The sequence below is a fragment of the Lolium perenne genome, chromosome 7 (genome assembly GCF_019359855.2).
Source record: "Lolium perenne isolate Kyuss_39 chromosome 7, Kyuss_2.0, whole genome shotgun sequence".
NCBI lineage: Eukaryota > Viridiplantae > Streptophyta > Magnoliopsida > Poales > Poaceae > Lolium > Lolium perenne.
The window spans coordinates 87,174,653-87,194,551 of record NC_067250.2 but is presented as its reverse complement, the minus strand read 5'-3'; the positions used below and the strand labels follow the sequence as shown (position 1 = coordinate 87,194,551).

Here is a 19,899-nt window from a genome sequence, read left to right as displayed (position 1 = left end):
CGGGGAAGGGTTGGGTGTCGACCTTCATGGCGTACTGGTTGAAAATTAAACGCCCCTTCTCTATCGCCGCTTGGATGTGCCGACGCCACACCCTGCGGTCGTTGGTGGCATGGGAGAGCGAGTTGTGGAATTTGCGCACGGCTTTCCGTTTAGCTCTTGCGCCGTGGGGAACTTGAGACCTTCAGAATCGTCAACTGTTTCTCCTTGAGCAGGAGGTCGAAGATTTGTTCAGTCTTGGTCACGTCAAAATCAAATCCCCGGGCGGCCCCGGTGGCTTTACCCATTTGCGGGACACGGGGTTCCTCCCCGAGTCCACTCAGCCATCGCTACTTCTTGGTCTCCCGCAGGAACTTCGTCTTCCTCTCGCATCGACCAGGACTACCGCACGCTTGAACTTGTCTTGGTACAGGTCCGGGTGGCGCCTGTTCATATGCCGATAGTTTCTGAACCATATGCGCCGGCGAGGGATAATCTGCTTGGGAGGCCATGTCCTTGAGCTGTGTTGCAAGGCCAGCTACGCCAACTCGATCGCTTCCTTCTCAGTTATACGAACCGAATAACATCGGTTCCTAAGATTCCTGAAGCGCTGGGTGTACTCTGTCACCGTTTCTCCGCGCTTCTGACGTAGTTGTGCTAGATCGGCAATGCTAGACTCGGAAGCTTCTGAATGGTATTGCGTATGGAATTGTTCTTCCAATTGCTTCCAAGATCGGATGGAGTTTCGGCAAAGAGGTATACCATCCAAAAGCCGATCCCGTGAGGGACTGTGAAAAGAGCCTCACGCGTAGCTGATCCGACACTGAAGCCGGTCCTCGTTGCGCCAAATATCGGCCGACGTGGTCGATGGCGCTGGAGCCATCGGATCCACGGAATTTGGAGAAGTCGGGGAGCCGATATTTAGGTGGCAGCGGGATCATTTCGTACTCGTCGGGTACGGCTTGGAATAGCCGATTGCCCTTCTTTTCGGCACCATGCCGAACTGGTCTCTCGTATGGTACGATCTGATCCGTCGTGTCGGGCTGCAGGAGTTGCACTCGAAGATTCGCCGGGGTGGCGTACTTAGCCAGCCATGTCTGCTTTTCCAGCTACGAGCCAACCGCAGGAGCCGGGCTCGGAGTTTCGTCGGGGTGGCGTACTTAGTTAGCCATGTCTGGTTTTCAAGCTACGTCGCCGACGTTCCTCCTGTCTTCGCCGGAGTCCCCGATGTTGTGGCCTGGTTTGAGAGTGCCCGGTTGCCACAATCGGCACATACGTGCACGCGTATCCTTGAGGGATCTCCTTGGGCGCCTCCGCCAAGACCTGGGAGTCACTAGGGTCACCACCAATCTTGTAGACGACGAATGCCGGTGTAGCCGGCACTTCCGCTGGTGCTGCCAACGCATATGGCAGCGGTGGACGGGACTGGAGCGGCAACTCTCCTTGATGCGTCCCGAGAGCTGGTCCTGACGGCGAGTACTGGTGGCTCATGATCTCCTGGATCACGCGCAGAGCGAGACGCTCCAACACGTTGACCAAGTTTTCGAGTGGCGGTGTAGTGAGTGAGCCACCAAGTAGTTGAACTCCTGCCGTAGGCCCTGGTGCGTTCCTCCGACGGGCGTAGAGATCTATCCCATCGAGTGCACCTTGCGGTGAGAATCCCTTCCATCTGATGCCATGGGAACGGGTTCTGCGAAAAGAGCCGATGAGGTCGGCTTCGAGGGTGACCTTGATCTCGTCGTATCTCTTCTTGAGCTCGTCAGCAGCTCCTCGTAGGTGACTGGCGTGCCGTCCGCCGCCATCTCAGATGTAGATGGCGATGTGGTTGATGTAGACGAGTGTCCCACCGGGCGTGCCAGAATGTGTTGACTGCCAAAACCCACCGGCGGGCAGCGGCCTGTCAACACAGTGTAGAGCCGGGAAGAGCCTAGAGCTGCGGCTGGCTGAGACCCCTCCGAGCGACGGCCCGCAATGCTCTTCGGTCACACGCGGCGATGCGAAGTGCAGGCGTGCCACCTGACCTATACCTGGTCGGGGAAGGTGATGGGGATGCCTCGCTTAGTTCCCGCATGGCATACACGTAAACATTAAATACGAGCCTCGATCGGCTCTCAGGTTATCCTGTGAATCGGCTCAAAGAGCCGATCCACCCATGATTCGTACGGGGTGCACGAATACTTGGTGATCCTGCTTGATCAAGATATAGCTAATGAGATCTACGACGATTTAGGGTTTTCACCGCATAATCGGATCATCCTACTCCAGGTTGGGCCTCGCGGCCACGCACGGTGCTCATAAGCCGATCCTAAACAAGGCCTAAAAACCAACATGGCGTTGATCCTCGGAACATCCTGTTTAGGACTTGCGAACGCCACCCTACGTGCCGCTGGATCCTCCCCCCCTTTGTAAGGCCTAACTATTGCAGATATTAAACTAATCCTTGCAGAACAAGGAGCAATTGTAACGGATCAGATCTACTAGATGATGAACAAGCAGGGTGCCGCCCCCACGCCTGAGATAGGCGTGAGGGCGGCTAGACATGCAAGGGCTGCACTACGTAAGCATGTTATACGAAGAGCTATGCTAACCCTAACACATCTATGATAACTACGTTGCTCGCCATCAAAGACGCTTCAGTACGAGCAACGCATGAACAACGTGGAGCTTGTGCTGCCTAGATCGCAAGATGCGATCTAGGCAGCATGTCGCTTACCTGATTGAAACCCTCGAGATGAAGGAGTTGGCGATGCGCCGAGATTGGTTTGTTTTGGGTTGAACGTGAGTTGTTGTTTATTCCATAAACCCTAGATACATATTTATAGTCCAGGGGACTTTCTAACGTGGGAATATCCCACCGTGCACGATACAAACTCTAATCTTGATCTAGAACATAATCTACTATAATTAAAGATACACGGGCAAACTAGCCCAAATTCTCCGTGCAAGGCCGCTTCAGAGATCTTCCACGTGTAGTCTTCCAAGCCCATCTCTCTTACGGCCCACCTCTGGATTTGTCCAAAATCTGGTGATAAGAGAAATACAAGTGGTATGAATGAATATGAGCAGTAGTACGGCGCCAGAAAAGTGCTTGCTGGCGTGCAGTTGATGGTAGTAATATTGTAGGAAGTAAACATGCAGTAGAACAGTAAACAAGCAAATGTATAGCAAAAATATTTAGGAACAAGGCCTAGGGATCATACTTTCACTAGTGGACACTCTCAACATTGATCACATAACAGAATAAATAGATAGATGCTAGACTCTACACCCTCTTGTTGGATGATGAACACCACTAACTGTGTAGGATTACACGGACCCTCAATGCCGGAGTTAACAAGCTCCACAATATTCGATGTTCATATTTAAATAGCCTTAGAGTGCATGACAGATCAACATAACCAAACCAAGTACTAACATAGCATGCACACTGTCACCTTCACACTACGAAAGGAGGCATAGATCACATCAATACCATCATAGCAATAGTTAACTTCATAATCTACAAGAGATCACAATCATAGCCTACGCCAAGTACTACACGATGCACACACTGTCACCATTACACCGTGCAGGAGGAATAAACTACTTTAATAACATCACTAGAGTAGCACACAGATAAATTGTGATACAAAACACATTGCAATCATAAAGAGATATAAATAAGCACTTCACTATGCCATTCATAACAGTGAATAAGTATTCTGTGAAATATAGCCTAAGAGACCCACACAGTGCACACACTGTCACCTTTACACACGTGGGACAAGGAGTCTTCGGAGATCACATAAGTAAAACCCACTTGACTAGCATAATGACATCTAGATTACAAGCATCATCATATGAATCTCGATCATGTAAGGCAGCTCATGAGATTATTGTATTGAAGCACATAGGAGAGAGATTAACCACATAGCTACCGGTACAGCCTCGAGCCTCGATGGAGAACTACTCCCTCCTCATGGGAGACAGCAGCGTTGATGAAGATGGCGGTGGTGTTGATGGAGAAGCCTTCCGGGGGCACTTCCCCGTCCCGGCGGCGTGCCGGAACAGAGACTCCTGTCCCCCAGATCTTGGCTTCGCGATGGCGGCGTCTCTGGAAGGTTTTCTCTGGTTTCGTCGAACGTGATAGGGTTTTCGCGACGGAGACTTTAAGTAGGCGGAAGGGCAAGGTCGGTGGAGTCCTGGTGGGGCCACACACTAGGCCGGCGCGGCCAGGGCTTGGGCCGCGCCGCCCTACTGTGTCCCCACCTCGTGGCCCCACTTCGTTTCCCCTTCAGACTTCTGGAAGCTTCGTGGAAAAATAGGACCCTGGGCGTTGATTTCGTCCAATTTCGAGAATATTTCCTTACTAGGATTTCTGAAACCAAAAACAGCAGAAAACAGCAACTGGCCCTTCGGCATCTCGTCAATAGGTTAGTTCCGGAAAACGCATAATAATGACATAAAGTATGCATAAAACATGTAGATATCATCAATAATGTGGCATGGAACATAAGAAATTATCGATACGTCGGAGACGTATCAGCATCCCCAAGCTTAGTTCCTGCTCGTCCCGAGCAGGTAAACGATAACAAAGATAATTTCTGGAGTGACATGCCATCATAACCTTGATCATACTATTGTAAGCATATGTAATGAATGCAGCGATCAAAACAATGGTAATGACATGAGTAAACAAATGAATCATAAAGCAAAGACTTTTCATGAATAGTACTTTCAAGACAAGCATCAATAAGTCTTGCATAAGAGTTAACTCATAAAGCAATAAATCAAAGTAGAGGTATTGAAGCAACACAAAGGAAGATTAAGTTTCAGCGGTTGCTTTCAACTTATAACATGTATATCTCATGGATATTGTCAACATAGAGTAATATAACAAATGCAATATGCAAGTATGTAAGAATCAATGCACAGTTCACACAAGTGTTTGCTTCTTGAGATGGAGAGAAATAGGTGAACTGACTCAACATAAAAGTAAAAGAAAGGCCCTTCGCAGAGGGAAGCATTGATTGCTATATTTGTGCTAGAGCTTTGGTTTTGAAAACATAAAGAGAGCATACAAGTAAAAATTTTGAGAGGTGTTTGTTGTTGTCAACGAATGGTAGTGGGCACTCTAACCCCCTTGCCAGACAAACCTTCAATGAGCGGCTCCCATTTTATTTTTATTTTTGTGTGGCACTCCTTCCAACCTTTCTTTCACAAACCATGGCTAACCGAATCCTCGGGTGCCTGCCAACAATCTCATACCATGAAGGAGTGCCTTTTTATTTTAGTTTTATTATGATGACACTCCTCCCCACCTTTGCTTTCTCAAGCCATGGCTAACCGAATCCTTCGGGTGCCGTCCAACAATCACATACCATGGAGGAGTGTCTATTTTTGTTAATTAATTTGGGACTGGGAATCCCATTGCCAGCTCTTTTTGCAAAGTTATAGGATAAGCGGATGAAGCCACTAGTCCATTGGTGAAAGTTGCCAAACAAGATTGAAAGATAAACACCACATACTTCCTCATGAGCTATTAAACATTGACACAAATCAGAGGTGATAAATTTTGAATTGTTTAAAGGTAGCACTCAAGCAATTTACTTTGGAATGGCGGAGAAATACCATGTAGTAGGTAGGTATGGTGGACACAAATGGCATAGTGGTTGGCTCAAGGATTTTGGATGCATGAGAAGTATTCCCTCTCGATACAAGGCTTAGGCTAGCAAGGTTATTTGAAACAAACACAAGGATGAACCGGTGCAGCAAAACTCACATAAAAGACATATTGTAAACATTATAAGACTCTACACCGTCTTCCTTGTTGTTCAAACTCTTTACTAGAAATTATCTAGACTTTAGAGAGACCAAATATGCAAACCAAATTTTAGCATGCTCTATGTATTTCTTCATTAATGGGCGCAAAGTATATGATGCAAGAGCTTAAACATGAGCACAACAATTGCCAAGTATCACATTATCCAAGACATTTTAGTAATTTACTACATGTATCATTTTCCAATTCCAACCATATAACAATTTAACGAAGAAGAAACTTCGCCATGAATATTATGAGTAGAGCCTAAGGACATACTTGTCCATATGCTACAGCGGAGCGTGTCTCTCTCCCACAAGGTGAATGCTAGGATCCATTTTATTCAAACAAAACAAAAACAAAAACAAACAAACGCTCCAAGCAAAGCACATAAGATGTGATGGAATAAAAATATAGTTTCAGGGGAGGAACCTGATAATGTTGTCGATGAAGAAGGGGATGCCTTGGGCATCCCCAAGCTTAGACGCTTGAGTCTTCTTAAAATATGCAGGGGTGAACCACCGGGGCATCCCCAAGCTTAGAGCTTTCACTCTTCTTGATCATATTGCATCATTTCCCTCTCTTGATCCTTGAAAACTTCCTCCACACCAAACTCAAAACAACTCATTAGAGGGTTAGTGCACAATAAAAATTTACATGTTCAGAGGTGAAATAATCATTCTTAACACTTCTGGACATTGCACAAAGCTACTGGACATTAATGGATCAAAGAAATTCATCCAACATAGCAAAAGAGGCAATGCGAAATAAAAGGCAGAATCTGTCAAAACAGAACAGTTCGTAAAGACGAATTTTAAAGTGGCACCAGACTTGCTCAGATGAAAATGCCCAAATTGAATGAAAGTTGCGTACATATCTGAGGATCACTCACGTAAATTGGCATAATTTTCTGAGTTACCTACAGAGAATTAGGCCCATATTCGTGACAGCAAGAAATCTGTTTCTGCGCAGTAATCCAAATCTAGTATGAACCTTACTATCAAAGACTTTACTTGGCACAACAATGCAACAAAACTAAGATAAGGAGAGGTTGCTACAGTAGTAACAACTTCCAAGACTCAAATATAAAACAAAGTTACTGTAGCAAAATAAACACATGGGTTATCTCCCAAGAAGTTCTTTCTTTATAGCCATTAAGATGGGCTCAATAATTTCAATGGTGCACTCCCAAGAAATGAGAGTTGAGGCAAAAGAGAGCATCAAGAAGCAAATTCAAAACACATTTAAGTCTAAACCACTTCCTATGCAAAGGAATCTTGTACACAAATGAATTCATGAAGAACAAAGTGACAAGCATAAGAGGATAAAACACGAGTAGCTTCAAGATTCTCAACATAAAGAGAGGAAACTTAATATTATTAAGGTGCCTATAACCATGTTTCCCTCTCTCATAATAACTTTCAGTAACATCATTGATGAAATCCACAATATACCCATCACTTAAAACATTCTTATCATGGTTCATATGCATAGAAGTATCATTAATTTTGGCATAAGAAGAATTCTTCTCATTAATAGTAATTGGAGCAGGATTATTATCAAGAATTTGAACATGGTAAACAAGTTGCATATTAAGGGAATTGTTTTTGGCAATCCAATCATAACTATGACAAGTTTCATAAGGATAGTTATAACCTATATCATAGCATTCTTTATAATAATCATTAAAGGTCGAAGGCACAGTGTCATCATAAGAAATAGAATAGTTATCTTTCACAGTCGGTTTATCTGTGACCATACCATCATTGTTATTAGAAGGAGATGTATCAAACACATAATGATCAGTAGCAAAAGGATTTTCAAACACCTCTTCCCCAAGCTTAGAGCTTTCTATATCATTATGGGAGGAAGCATGGATAGTACTGATACTATGGTAATTATTAACATCATCATTTTCAGAATTAGTTTCCCAGAGATTTGCAATATCAAAAGTAGTGTGCTCTTTCAAATCATGATCACTAATATATGTAAAGGGCATAGGAAGATCATTGTATTCAGATTCATTATCATAATAATCATCAGGAGCAACATACTTACGGTTACCTATCGTTATCTCATACACGCGGGGATATGCTGTTACCTCTTTCTTTTTATTCCCCTTCTTCTTCTTCTTCTTCTTCGTTCCCTTCTTCTTCTTCTCCTTTTCCTCGTTCCCTTCTTTAGGAGGGAGAGGATTGATGAGAGGCTTCTCCACATAACCTGCTTTATTTCCAGAAACAATAGAAGAAACTTGGGAGGATTCCTCCTTTTCATTAATAAGTTCAAAACACACAGCGGTCCTATCATATTTTGGCAAGGTGTCATCTTCTAAAATATTTTGTATGTAAGTATTTGTATGGCAATTATCAATGCAATAAGAAAAACACCCATGCAGGACATCATCAACATCAAGATCATTAATATCTAACAAAGAAATTTTTCTTGATAACTCTTCACACCACAAAAATAAAGTAAGTTCATCATGCTGATTAGGAGTAATTTCATCATCACAATACAAATTTGCAGCGCTCATGGGGTTCAAATCATCATTGGAGGAGCATTGAAAATTAAAATGACCCACTCTATGGCAAAGTTCACAAATAAAAGGATAGAGGACACAAACTTTTTTACCAAGATCATCTAGCGCCCTAGACCACTTTCTAGTTTTTTCATTAGTATGATGGATACAATATTCATCTTCGATTTGATTAATTCCACAAGGTCTATGCATTCCACAAAAATTAACATGCTTATAGGAAATAGCATTCTTAGGAGTTTGAGCATGTTTATTGCAATCATTAACAACAATTTCATCCTTCATACAAGCCTCTTTAAAAGGTTCATGATACTTATCAAAATTCTTCCTAAGCAATTCAAAATGAGAGGCAAAAGCTTTATAAAGATTTGCAGCAACTTGAGAGTCAAGACCATAGGTAGCACTCATATTTCGAAATTTACCAGTATCCATAAAAGTTTCAATGCATTCATAATCATAGTTTATACCTGATTCTTTACCTTTGTCGTTCTCCCAATCTTCAGCGTTCTCCTGAATCCGATTAAGAAGGTCCCACTTAAACTCTTCTTTATTGCGCGTGAATGATCCAGAACAAGAAGTATCCAGCAAGGTCTTGTCTTGAAAAGAAAGTCTTGCATAGAAATTATCAATAATAACATTACCAGGAAGCTCATGATTGGGGCATTTGAGCATTAAAGACTTCAATCTCTCCCATGCTTGGGCAATACTTTCTCCATCATGAGGCCAGAAATTATATATTCGGTTTCGGTCTTTGTGAATTTCACTTGGAGGATAGAATTTAGAATAAAATAGAGGCACAATATCCTTCCAATCAAGAGGATGCTCATCCTTCAGCAGTTTATACCAATGCGCCGCTTCACCAGACAACGACATAGAGAATAATTTCTTCTTCACTTCATCCATAGAGATACCTGCACACTTGAATAACCCGCATAATTCATGCAAAAACAGTAAATGATCTCCAGGATGGACAGTTCCATCCCCTTCATAGCGGTTATCCATAACACGTTCAATAATTTTCATAGGTATTTTATATGGAATACTTTCAGTATGTACATTTAAAATATCACAAGCATCATTAGAGTTATCGCATATGGGAGATAAAGTATTATCAGAGCAAATTTTCTCCCCTAAAGATGGGAAGCTAAAAAGATCACAAAAACTAGCTTCCCCAAGCTTAGACTTGTCCATAACATTAGCAGTAATTGCATTCATACTAATAACATCGCTACTAGCATGCAAATAAGGTTCCATAGGTTTTTTAATTTTCGCATCAAACAATTCTAAATCAGGAAAAAGATTAAAAAGCTCACCAAATTTTTTGTTGTTTTCCATTATGCCTAACTAGTGAAAATAAAAACAAGAAACAAAAAGATGCAATTGCAGAATCTAAAGGAGATAGCTTCGAGCACTCACACACCGGCAACAGTGCTAGGAAATAGCTTAGTAGTCGGAGGATGTGAATACCTTTTACCTTACCTCCCCGGCAACGGCGCCAGAAAATAGCTTGATGTCTACGGGTGCTTCTATTCTTGTAGACAGTGTTGGGCCTCCAAGAGCAGAGGTTTGTAGAACAACATCAAGTTTCCCTTAAGTGGATCACCCAAGGTTTATCGAACTCAGGGAGGAAGAGGTCAAAGATATCCCTCTCATGCAACCCTGCAACCACAAAGCAAGAAGTCTCTTGTGTCCCCAACACACCTAATAGGTGCACTAGTTCGGCGAAGAGATAGTGAAATACAAGTGGTATGAATGAATATGAGCAGTAGTACGGCGCCAGAAAAGTGCTTGCTGGCGTGCAGTTGATGGTAGTAATATTGTAGGAAGTAAACATGCAGTAGAACAGTAAACAAGCAGCGATAGCAGTATTTAGGAACAAGGCCTAGGGATCATACTTTCACTAGTGGACACTCTCAACATTGATCACATAACAGAATAAATAGATAGATGCTAGACTCTACACCCTCTTGTTGGATGATGAACACCACTAACTGTGTAGGATTACACGAACCCTCAATGCCAGAGTTAACAAGCTCCACAATATTCGATGTTGATATTTAAATAGCCTTAGAGTGCATGACAGATCAACATAACCAAACCAAGTACTAACATAGCATGCACACTGTCACCTTCACACTACGAAAGGAGGCATAGATCACATCAATACCATCATAGCAATAGTTAACTTCATAATCTACAAGAGATCACAATCATAGCCTACGCCAAGTACTACACGATGCACACACTGTCACCATTACACCGTGCAGGAGGAATAAACTACTTTAATAACATCACTAGAGTAGCACACAGATAAATTTTGATACAAAACACATTGCAATCATAAAGAGATATAAATAAGCACTTCACTATGCCATTCATAACAGTGAATAAGTATTCTGTGAAATATAGCCTAAGAGACCCACACGGTGCACACACTGTCACCTTTACACACGTGGGACAAGGAGTCTCCGGAGATCACATAAGTAAAACCCACTTGACTAGCATAGTGACATCTAGATTACAAGCATCATCATATGAATCTCGATCATGTAAGGCAGCTCATGAGATTATTGTATTGAAGCACATAGGAGAGAGATTAACCACATAGCTACCGGTACAGCCCCGAGCCTCGATGGAGAACTACTCCCTCCTCATGGGAGACAGCAGCGTTGATGAAGATGGCGGTGGTGTTGATGGAGAAGCCTTCCGGGGGCACTTCCCCGTCCCGGCGGCATGCCGGAACAGAGACTCCTGTCCCCCAGATCTTGGCTTCGCGATGGCGGCGGCTCTGGAAGGTTTTCTCTGGTTTTGTCGAACGTGATAGGGTTTTCGCTACGGAGACTTTAAGTAGGCGGAAGGGCAAGGTCGGTGGAGTCCTGGTGGGGCCACACACTAGGCCGGTGCGACCAGGGCTTGGGCCGCGCCGCCCTACTGTGTCCCCACCTCGTGGCCCCACTTCGTTTCCCCTTCGGACTTCTGGAAGCTTCGTGGAAAAATAGGACCCTGGGCGTTGATTTCGTCCAATTCCGAGAATATTTCCTTACTAGGATTTCTGAAACCAAAAACAGCAGAAAACAGCAACTGGCCCTTCGGCATCTCGTCAATAGGTTAGTTCCAGAAAACGCATAATAATGACATAAAGTATGCATAAAACATGTAGATATCATCAATAATGTGGCATGGAACATAAGAAATTATCGATACGTCGGAGACGTATCAGTGGTGTTGTGAGATACGACAAGTTCTTCTGCAGCTTTTCACAGGCGAGCCCTCTCTCTTCACCTATTATATACTCTCCCTCGCATTGCTATCCTTATGTTGCGCTTCTTTATCGAGTCACGTGTCCTATTCCACTGGTTACCATAATAATCCTATATGTATCATTCCTTACCCATAGCCGTTGCTTGATGTTTGAGCCTTGCGAGTCGTAGGCGTGTTTAGGCTATGTTGTTTATCTCGATCTGTTATCGGGATATGCTGGGTTGTTGGGAGGGTATCACATGCTATATCCATTGTTGGAGATACACTTGCTTTATTTAACTGTTAACAACTAAAATTGTAAGCAGAGGCATCTGTGAGCCCCTTTGCGAAAGCATCGGAACTTTGACTTGCTAATGTCCCCTAGGACCCGAGTTCTTGTTATCTGTTCCGAGATTGAGCGCTCTACCCGTACGTGGGGGAGTGGGACCCCCATCACCCACTACCTTTCCTCGAGTCTGTTTATTGGGAGCCACAACCTTGGTTTTATTTGCCCATATGCACGATGCACGATTTACTTCCTGTTGCCTTCGGGTGTTTATATTCTGTACTGTACTCATATCGCGGCAGGTTTAGCGAAAGCAGGTTGTTCATGCCAGCATAGCCCTCCTCGCAAACCTCTGAGTCCGCTTCGGAGTACGGCCGGACTTCGTCACGGGTAGCTTAGTTGGGTGGCTCCTATTAAACTTTCTCTCGCATTGGGAATGGTCTTGATGTGAGACTCCACCTGTAGTAAGTGGGTTCGAGCATGCGTATGGTTACATTTGGGCAACCCCTGCAGGGTGTACATCTTATCGATAAGCCGTGTCCGCGGTTATGGACGACTTGGAATTGTATGGCTTGATCATAGAACAACTTACACCTTATACTTGTTGTTAATAATCTGATAATAACTTGTGTAGTAATATAGCATTACCACACCGATACCTAATAAAACTTGTCCACCGTTGAGTGCCTTTTACATTGCCTCTTCGCTTTGTTGAAGGGGTTATGTGTAATCGGCTGGGTTATGTTTGTGTAGTATTTTATCTGTTACCTTATGCGCTCTCTTATCTTCTCTGAGTAGACGGATGTTGTAGCGTGTCTCTATTGGTTATAGTTTTGCTGCCGCTAAACCTACCATATAGCCCCAGGCGATATATATATTCGCCCGGTGAGCATAGCCATTTCTAGTCTCGCTAAGTACGTGCCGGAGTTCGTTCCTTGGTACTTACTCTCGCCTTTTTCCCTTTCTCTTTTGCTTCCTCCCTTTTGTCGGCAACCGATGGCCCGACTTTGACAGGTACGAGATGACGACGTTAGCAAGGTTACCCTTCCGGCTTGGCCTGGGCAGGGTTATGGACGCCGCTGGTTATCTTCAGGACTCTTAGTCCAATTTGTATCTTGTCCGTACTCGGACGTATTCGATCTTCTGTATGAACTGGATCTTTGTATTGTATATTTGTATCTTGACTCGTCGGAGTTGTTGTTGTAATATATGTTTCTTGTGGGATCTATTGTAATCCTGTTGTAATGATACCGCTCGTGTTAATTCCTCTGGCATCACGTGTGTGATTCGTCGCGCACGTCGTGTCGGAGGGCGTCTCTGAATCGATATCATGCGGATTTCGGCGGGTTCGCTGGAATCCTCATGGTACCGGTTCCGGGGCGTCACAAAGGCCGCCACCGCCACTTTTAGATAACAATGAATCTCTTTGAGTCTTAGTGCAGAATTGCCAAACTGAGAAGCTGAAGCTGAAGGAGATCCTTAAGGATCGCAGGAACGGACCATCACCATCATCACCGAAGGAGTAATTCATCATCGGTATTGGCATCCCCTTGGTTTGTTCCAAGCTTGGGGGAGTGCCGCGGTATCACATCATCACTATCTTTTACCTTTTTTATTATCAAGTAGTGTCATATCATGAGTAGGGAAGTTATCATATAAGATGTGTTGCGGTATGGAAGTATCTCTCTTTAGTTGGTTATCTATGTATCCCTTGGTGTGAGTTAGCGTTATGGAATATTAATGAGAAGTTTTATCATTTACATATTGCACATCTTATTTTAGTTTGCAATCTCTATTATGTGGTTGATCTTGTTGTTAGTATTGGTATCACTTTGGGAGCATTGAGTAAATCTATTTGGTTTTGGCAAACTTAGCATTGGTCAATAGCAACAACACTTTGAGTTTAAGAAGAATAGAGGAAATACATGTAGATATGTTAGTTCATTATACTACTTTCTTGATTAACTATGAGCTTGGTATTCTGAAGTTAAAATTGTTTGTGCTTACAAGTAAGATGCATGATTGTTTCTATCACATGTATATTTGTTTGTTTACCTCAACTCTTATGCTTTCTAATCAACCTTGCTAGCCAAAGACCTGTACTGAGAGGGAACGCTTCTCGTGCATCCAAACCTTTAAACCAAAACCCATGCCATGTGTGTCCACTATAACTACCTATTATGTGGTATTTCCTGCCACTCCAAGTAAATACTTCATGTGCTACCTTTAAACAATTCAAAATTTATCACCCCTTATTTGTGTCAATGTTTTATAGCTCATGAGGAAGTATGTGGTGTTTTATCTTTCAATCTTGTTGGGCAACTTTCACCAATGGACTAGTGGCTTCATCCACTTATCCAATAACTTTGCAAAAAGAGCTGGCAATGGGGTTCCCAGTCCCAAATTAATTAACTTTCGTAATTTTACAAATAGACACTCCTCCATGGTATGTGATTGCTGGCAGGCACCCGAGGATTCGGTTAGCCATGGCTTGAGAAAGCAAAGGTGGGGAGGAGTGTCATGTAAATAAAACTAAAATAAAAAGACACTCCTTCATGGTATGAGATTGCTGGCAGGCACCCGAGGATTCGGTTAGCCATGGTTTGTGAAAGCAGAGGTTGGAAGGAGTGTCAACCAAAAATAAAACTTTATGGGAGCCGCTCTTTGAGAGTTTGTCTGGCAAGGGGGTTAGAGTACCCGCTACCAGTCGTTGACAACAACAAACACCTCTCAAAACTTTACTTTTATGCTCTCTATATGATTTCAAAACTTGAAAAGCTCTAGCACATGATTTAATCCCTGCTTCCCTCTGCGAAGGGCCTGTCTTTTACTTTATGTTGAGTCAGTAAACCTATTTCCCTCCATCTTAAGCAAGCATTTGAGTTGTTGTGATCCGACCATCTATATTGTGATATATTTGATCATGCCTTTTATTCTTCCTTGTTTAGTGCAAGTTTTATCTGATTGAATATAGCTTTGAAGATCATCAATGATTACGAGGAGATTATTATGATTGAGTATGCAAATTTTGCTATAAGCTTTAATATAAGAGCGTTGCTCGATAAATAAGTACAATCTGTTAAATGTTCTCTGACCAAGAACGAAGTTTGCCATCACCAATTATGATTTCCTATGCACCTTTATTTGTGATCTCCTTTTACTTGTTTCAAGTTGAATCATATTGGGAAGTTGTTCACTAGAATGCCTTGTGTGAATTAATATGATGCTTCTTGTCCGTTTTTTATTTATCGACTCTTCACTCCATAAACATGTGGTCTTGTTTACTGAGTTCAGTTTCGCTTGGGGACAAGCGAAGTCTAAGCTTGGGGGGAGTTGATACGTCCATTTTGCATCACTATTTTATATCATAATTTGCTGTTATTCATTGATATATTTCATATTTAGAGATGATACTTATGTTATTTCATCTATTTTGCATGTTTCATGATTATTGGAGATTCGCGCACCGGAGTCAGAATTCTGCTGGAAAAAGCACCGTCAGAATGCAATATTTCGGAAGATCAGCAATTGATGGAAATTATACGAAAAATCCTATTTTTCCAGAAGACGAAGGGAGCCAGAAAGGGGAGCCGAGGAGGGCCGCCATGGGCCCACCTCATAGGCCGGCACGGCCCTGCCCTGGCCGCACCGCCTTGTGAGGAGGGGGCCCACGACCCCCTCTGGCCTCCTCTCCTTCGCGTACTTCTTCGCCCCGAAAACCTAAGCTCTAGGGGATAGTCGCGAATAGTCACAGCCGCCTCTGCGGGGCGGAAAACACCAGAGAGAAAAGAGCTCTCCGGCGGGCAGGAATCCGCCGGGGAAATTCCCTCCCGGAGGGGGAAATCGACGCCATCGTCACCGTCATCGAGCTGGACATCATCTCCATCACCATCGTCATCATCTCCATAATCATCACCGCCATCTCCACCGCTGCACCTCGTCACCGCTGTAACGATTTGGGTTGGATCTTGATTGTTTGATAGGGTAAACTCTCCCGGTGTTGATTTCTACTTGTTATTGATGATATTGAGTGAAACCATTGAACCAAGGTTTATGTTCAGATTGTTATTCATCATCATATCACCTCTGATCATGTTCCATATGATGTCTCGTGAGTAGTTCGTTTAGTTCTTGAGGACATGGGTAAAGTCTAAATGTTAGTAGTGAATTATGGTTGAGTAATATTCAATGTTATGATATTTAAGTTGTGGTGTTATTCTTCTAGTGGTGTCATGTGAACGTCGACTACATGATACTTCACCTTTATGGGCCTAGGGGAATACATCTTGTACTCGTTTGCCAATTGCGGGGTTGCCGGAGTGACAGAAACCTAAACCCCCGTTGGTATATCGATGCAGGAGGGATAGCAGGATCTCAGAGTTTAAGGCTGTGGTTAGATTTATCTTAATTACTTTCTTGTATTTGCGGATGCTTGCAAGGGGTATAATCACAAGTATGTATTAGTCCTAGGAAGGGCGGTGCATTAGCATAGGTTCACCCACACAACACTTATCAAAACAATGAAGATTAATCAGCTATATGAAGCGAAAGCACTAGACTAAATTCCCGTGTGTCCTCAAGAACGTTTGGTCATTATAAGTAAACAAACCGGCTTGTCCTTTGTGCTAAAAAGGATTGGGCCACTCGCTGCAATTATTTCTCTCACATTTTACTTACTCGTACTTTATTCATCTGCTATATCAAAACCCCCTGAATACTTGTCTGTGAGCATTTACAGTGAATCCTTCATCGAAACTGCTTGTCAACACCTTCTGCTCCTCGTTGGGTTCAACACTATTATTTATCGAAAGTACTACGATACACCCCCTATACTTGTGGGTCATCAGCAACCTCTCCTTATCTTATTTTATTGCATTGTTGTGCCAAGTAAAGTCTTTGATAGCAAGGTTCATACTAGATTTGGATTACTGCGCAGAAACAGATTTCTGTCTGTCACAAATTTGGGCAGGGTTCTCTGTAGGTAACTCAGAAAAATCTGCCAATTTACGTGCGTGATCCTCAGATATGTACGCAACTTTCATTCAATTTGAGCATTTTCATCTGAGCAAGTCCAGTGCCTCTAAAAAATTCGTCTTTACGGACTGTTCTGTTTTGACAGATTCTGCCTTTTATTTCGCATTGCCTCTTTTGCTGTGTTGGATGGACTTCTTTGTTCCATTGACTTCCAGTAGCTTTGGGCAATGTCCAGAAGTGTTAAGAATGATTGTGTCACCTCTGAACATGTGAATTTTTGATTATGCACTAACCCTCTAATGAGTTTGTTTTGAGTTTGGTGTGGAGGAAGTTTTCAAGGGTCAAGAGAGGAGGATGATATACTATGATCAAGAAGAGTGAAAAGTCTAAGCTTGGGGATGCCCCCGTGGTTCATCCCTGCATATTTTAAGAAGACTCAAGCATCTAAGCTTGGGGATGCCCAAGGCATCCCCTTCTTCATCGACAACTTATCAGGTTTCTTCTATTGAAACTATATTTTTATTCGGTCACATCTTATGTACTTTACTTGGAGCGTCTGTTTGTTTTTGTTTTGTTTGAATAAATTCATGCTTGTGTGGGAGAGAGACACGCTCCGTTGTTGCGTATGAACACTAGTGTTCTTAGTTCTATCTTTAATGTTCATGGCGGAGTTGAAAACCGCTTCGTTAATTGTTATATGGTTGGAAACAGGAAATGCTTCATGTGGTAATTGGTATAATGTCTTGAATAATTTGATACTTGGCAATTATTGTGCTCAAATAGATCATGTTTAAGCTCTTGCATCATGTACTTTGTACCCATTAATGAAGAACTACATAGAGCTTGTTAAAATTTGGTTTGCATGATTGGTCTCTAGAGTCTAGATATTTTCTGGTTAAGGTGTTTGAACAACAAGGAAGACGATGTAAAGTCTTATAATGCTTACAATATGTTCATATGTGAGTCTTGCTGCACCGGTTTATACTTGAGTTTGCTTCAAACAACCTTGCTAGCCTAGCCTTGTATTGCGAGGAATTCTTCTCGTGCATCCAAATCCTTGAGCCAAAAACTATGCCATTGTGTCCACCATACCTACCTACCACATGGTATTTTTCTGCCATTCCAAAGTAAATTACTTGAGTGCTACCTTTAAAATTCTATTCTTTGCCTTTACAATACATAGCTCATGGGAAAATAGCCTTAAAAACTATTGTGGTGAAGAATATGTACTTATGTGTCTTATTTCTTAATAAGTTGCTTGTTGAGCGGTAACCATGTTTCTGGGGACGCCATCAACTTTTACCTTCGTTGAATATCATGTGAGTTGCTATGCATGTTCGTCTTGTCTGAAGTAAGGGCGATTTTCATGATCAAATGGTTTGAGTATGCATATTGTTAGAGAAGAACATTGGGCCGCTAACTAAAGCCATGAATCATGGTGGAAGTTTCAGTTTGGACACAAATCCTCAATCTCTTATGAGAATATTATCTGTTGTTAAATGCTTATGCATTAAAGAGGAGTCCATTATTTGTTGTCTATGTTGTCCCGGTATGGATGTCTAAGTTGAGAACAATCAAAAGCGAGAAATCCAATGCGAACTTTCTCCTTAGACCTCTGTACAGGCGGCATAGAGGTACCCCTTTGTGACACTTGGTTGAAACATATGTTATGCAATGATAATCCGTGTTAATCCAAGCTAATTAGGACAAGGTGCGAGCACTATTAGTATTCTATGCATGAGGCTTGCAACTTATAGGATATCTTATACATAACGCATATGCTTTATTACTACCGTTGACAAAATTGCTTCTATGTTTTCAAAATAAAAGCTCTAGCACAAAAATAGTAATCCATGCTTCCCTCTGCGAAGGGCCATTCTTTTACTTTATGTTGAGTCAGTTTACCCACTTCTTTCTATCTTAGAAGCAAACACTTGTGTCAACTGTGTGCATTGATTCTTACATGTTTACCTATTGCACTTGTTATATTACTTTGTGTTGACAATTATCCATGAGATAAACATGTTGAAGTTGAAAGCAACCGCTGAAACTTATATCTTCCTTTGTGTTGTTTCAAAGCTTTCTACTAAGAATTTATTGCTTATGAGTTAACTGTTATGCAAGTCTTATTGATGCTTGTCTTGAAAGTACTATTCATGAAAAGTCTTTGCTATATGATTCAGTTGTTTACTCATTGTCTTCATCATTGCTTCGAATCGCTGCATTCATCTCATATGCTTTACAATAATGTTGATCAAGATTATGTTGGTAGCATGTCACTTAAGAAATTATCATTGTTATCGTTTACCTACTCGAGGGCGAGTAGGAACTAAGCTTGGGGATGCTTGATACGTCTCAAACGTATCTATAATTTCTTATGTTAAATGCTAGTTTTATGACAATACCTACATGTTTTATTCATACTTTATATCGTTTTGATTCGTTTTCCGGAACTAACCTATTAACGAGATGCCGAAATGCCAGTTCCTGTTTTCTGCTGTTTTTGGTTTCAGAAATCCTAGTAAGGAAATATTCTCGGAATTGGACGAAATCAACGCCCAGCATCTTATAATTCCACGAAGATTCCAGAACACCCGAGAGGGACCAGAGGAGAGCCACAGGGGGCCCACACAGGGTGGCGGCGCGGCCCAAAGGGGGGGCGCGCCCCCCTATTGTGTGGCGGCTCCGTAACCCCTCCGACTCCGACTCTTCGCCTATAAGAAGCCCCCTGACCTAAATCTTCGATACGGAAAAGCCACGGTACGAGAAACCTTCCAGAGCCGCCGCCATCGCGAAGCCAAGATCTGGGGGACAGAAGTCTCTGTTCCGGCACGCCGCCGGGACGGGGAAGTGCCCCCAGAAGGCATCTCCATCGACACCACCGCCATCTTCATCACCGCTGCTGTCTCCCATGAGGAGGGAGTAGTTCTCCATCGAGGCTAAGGGCTGTACCGGTAGCTATGTGGTTAATCTCTCTCCTATGTACTTCAATACAATGATCTCATGAGCTGCCTTACATGATTGAGATTCATATGAGCTTTGTATCACTATTCATCTATGTGTTACTCTGGTGATGTTATTAAAGTA

General features: G+C 42.7%; 1 long non-coding RNA gene across 1 annotated transcript; it reads left to right on the top strand.

Annotated features, from left to right (window-relative positions):
• Window positions 1-11,530: 11,530 nt before the first annotated feature.
• On the top strand, window positions 11,531-13,066 carry LOC139833261 (uncharacterized). The gene is made up of 2 exons (XR_011748677.1): window positions 11,531-11,575; window positions 12,853-13,066. It is a non-coding gene; the product is annotated as an uncharacterized lncRNA (long non-coding RNA).
• The last annotated feature ends 6,833 nt before the right edge of the window (window positions 13,067-19,899 follow it).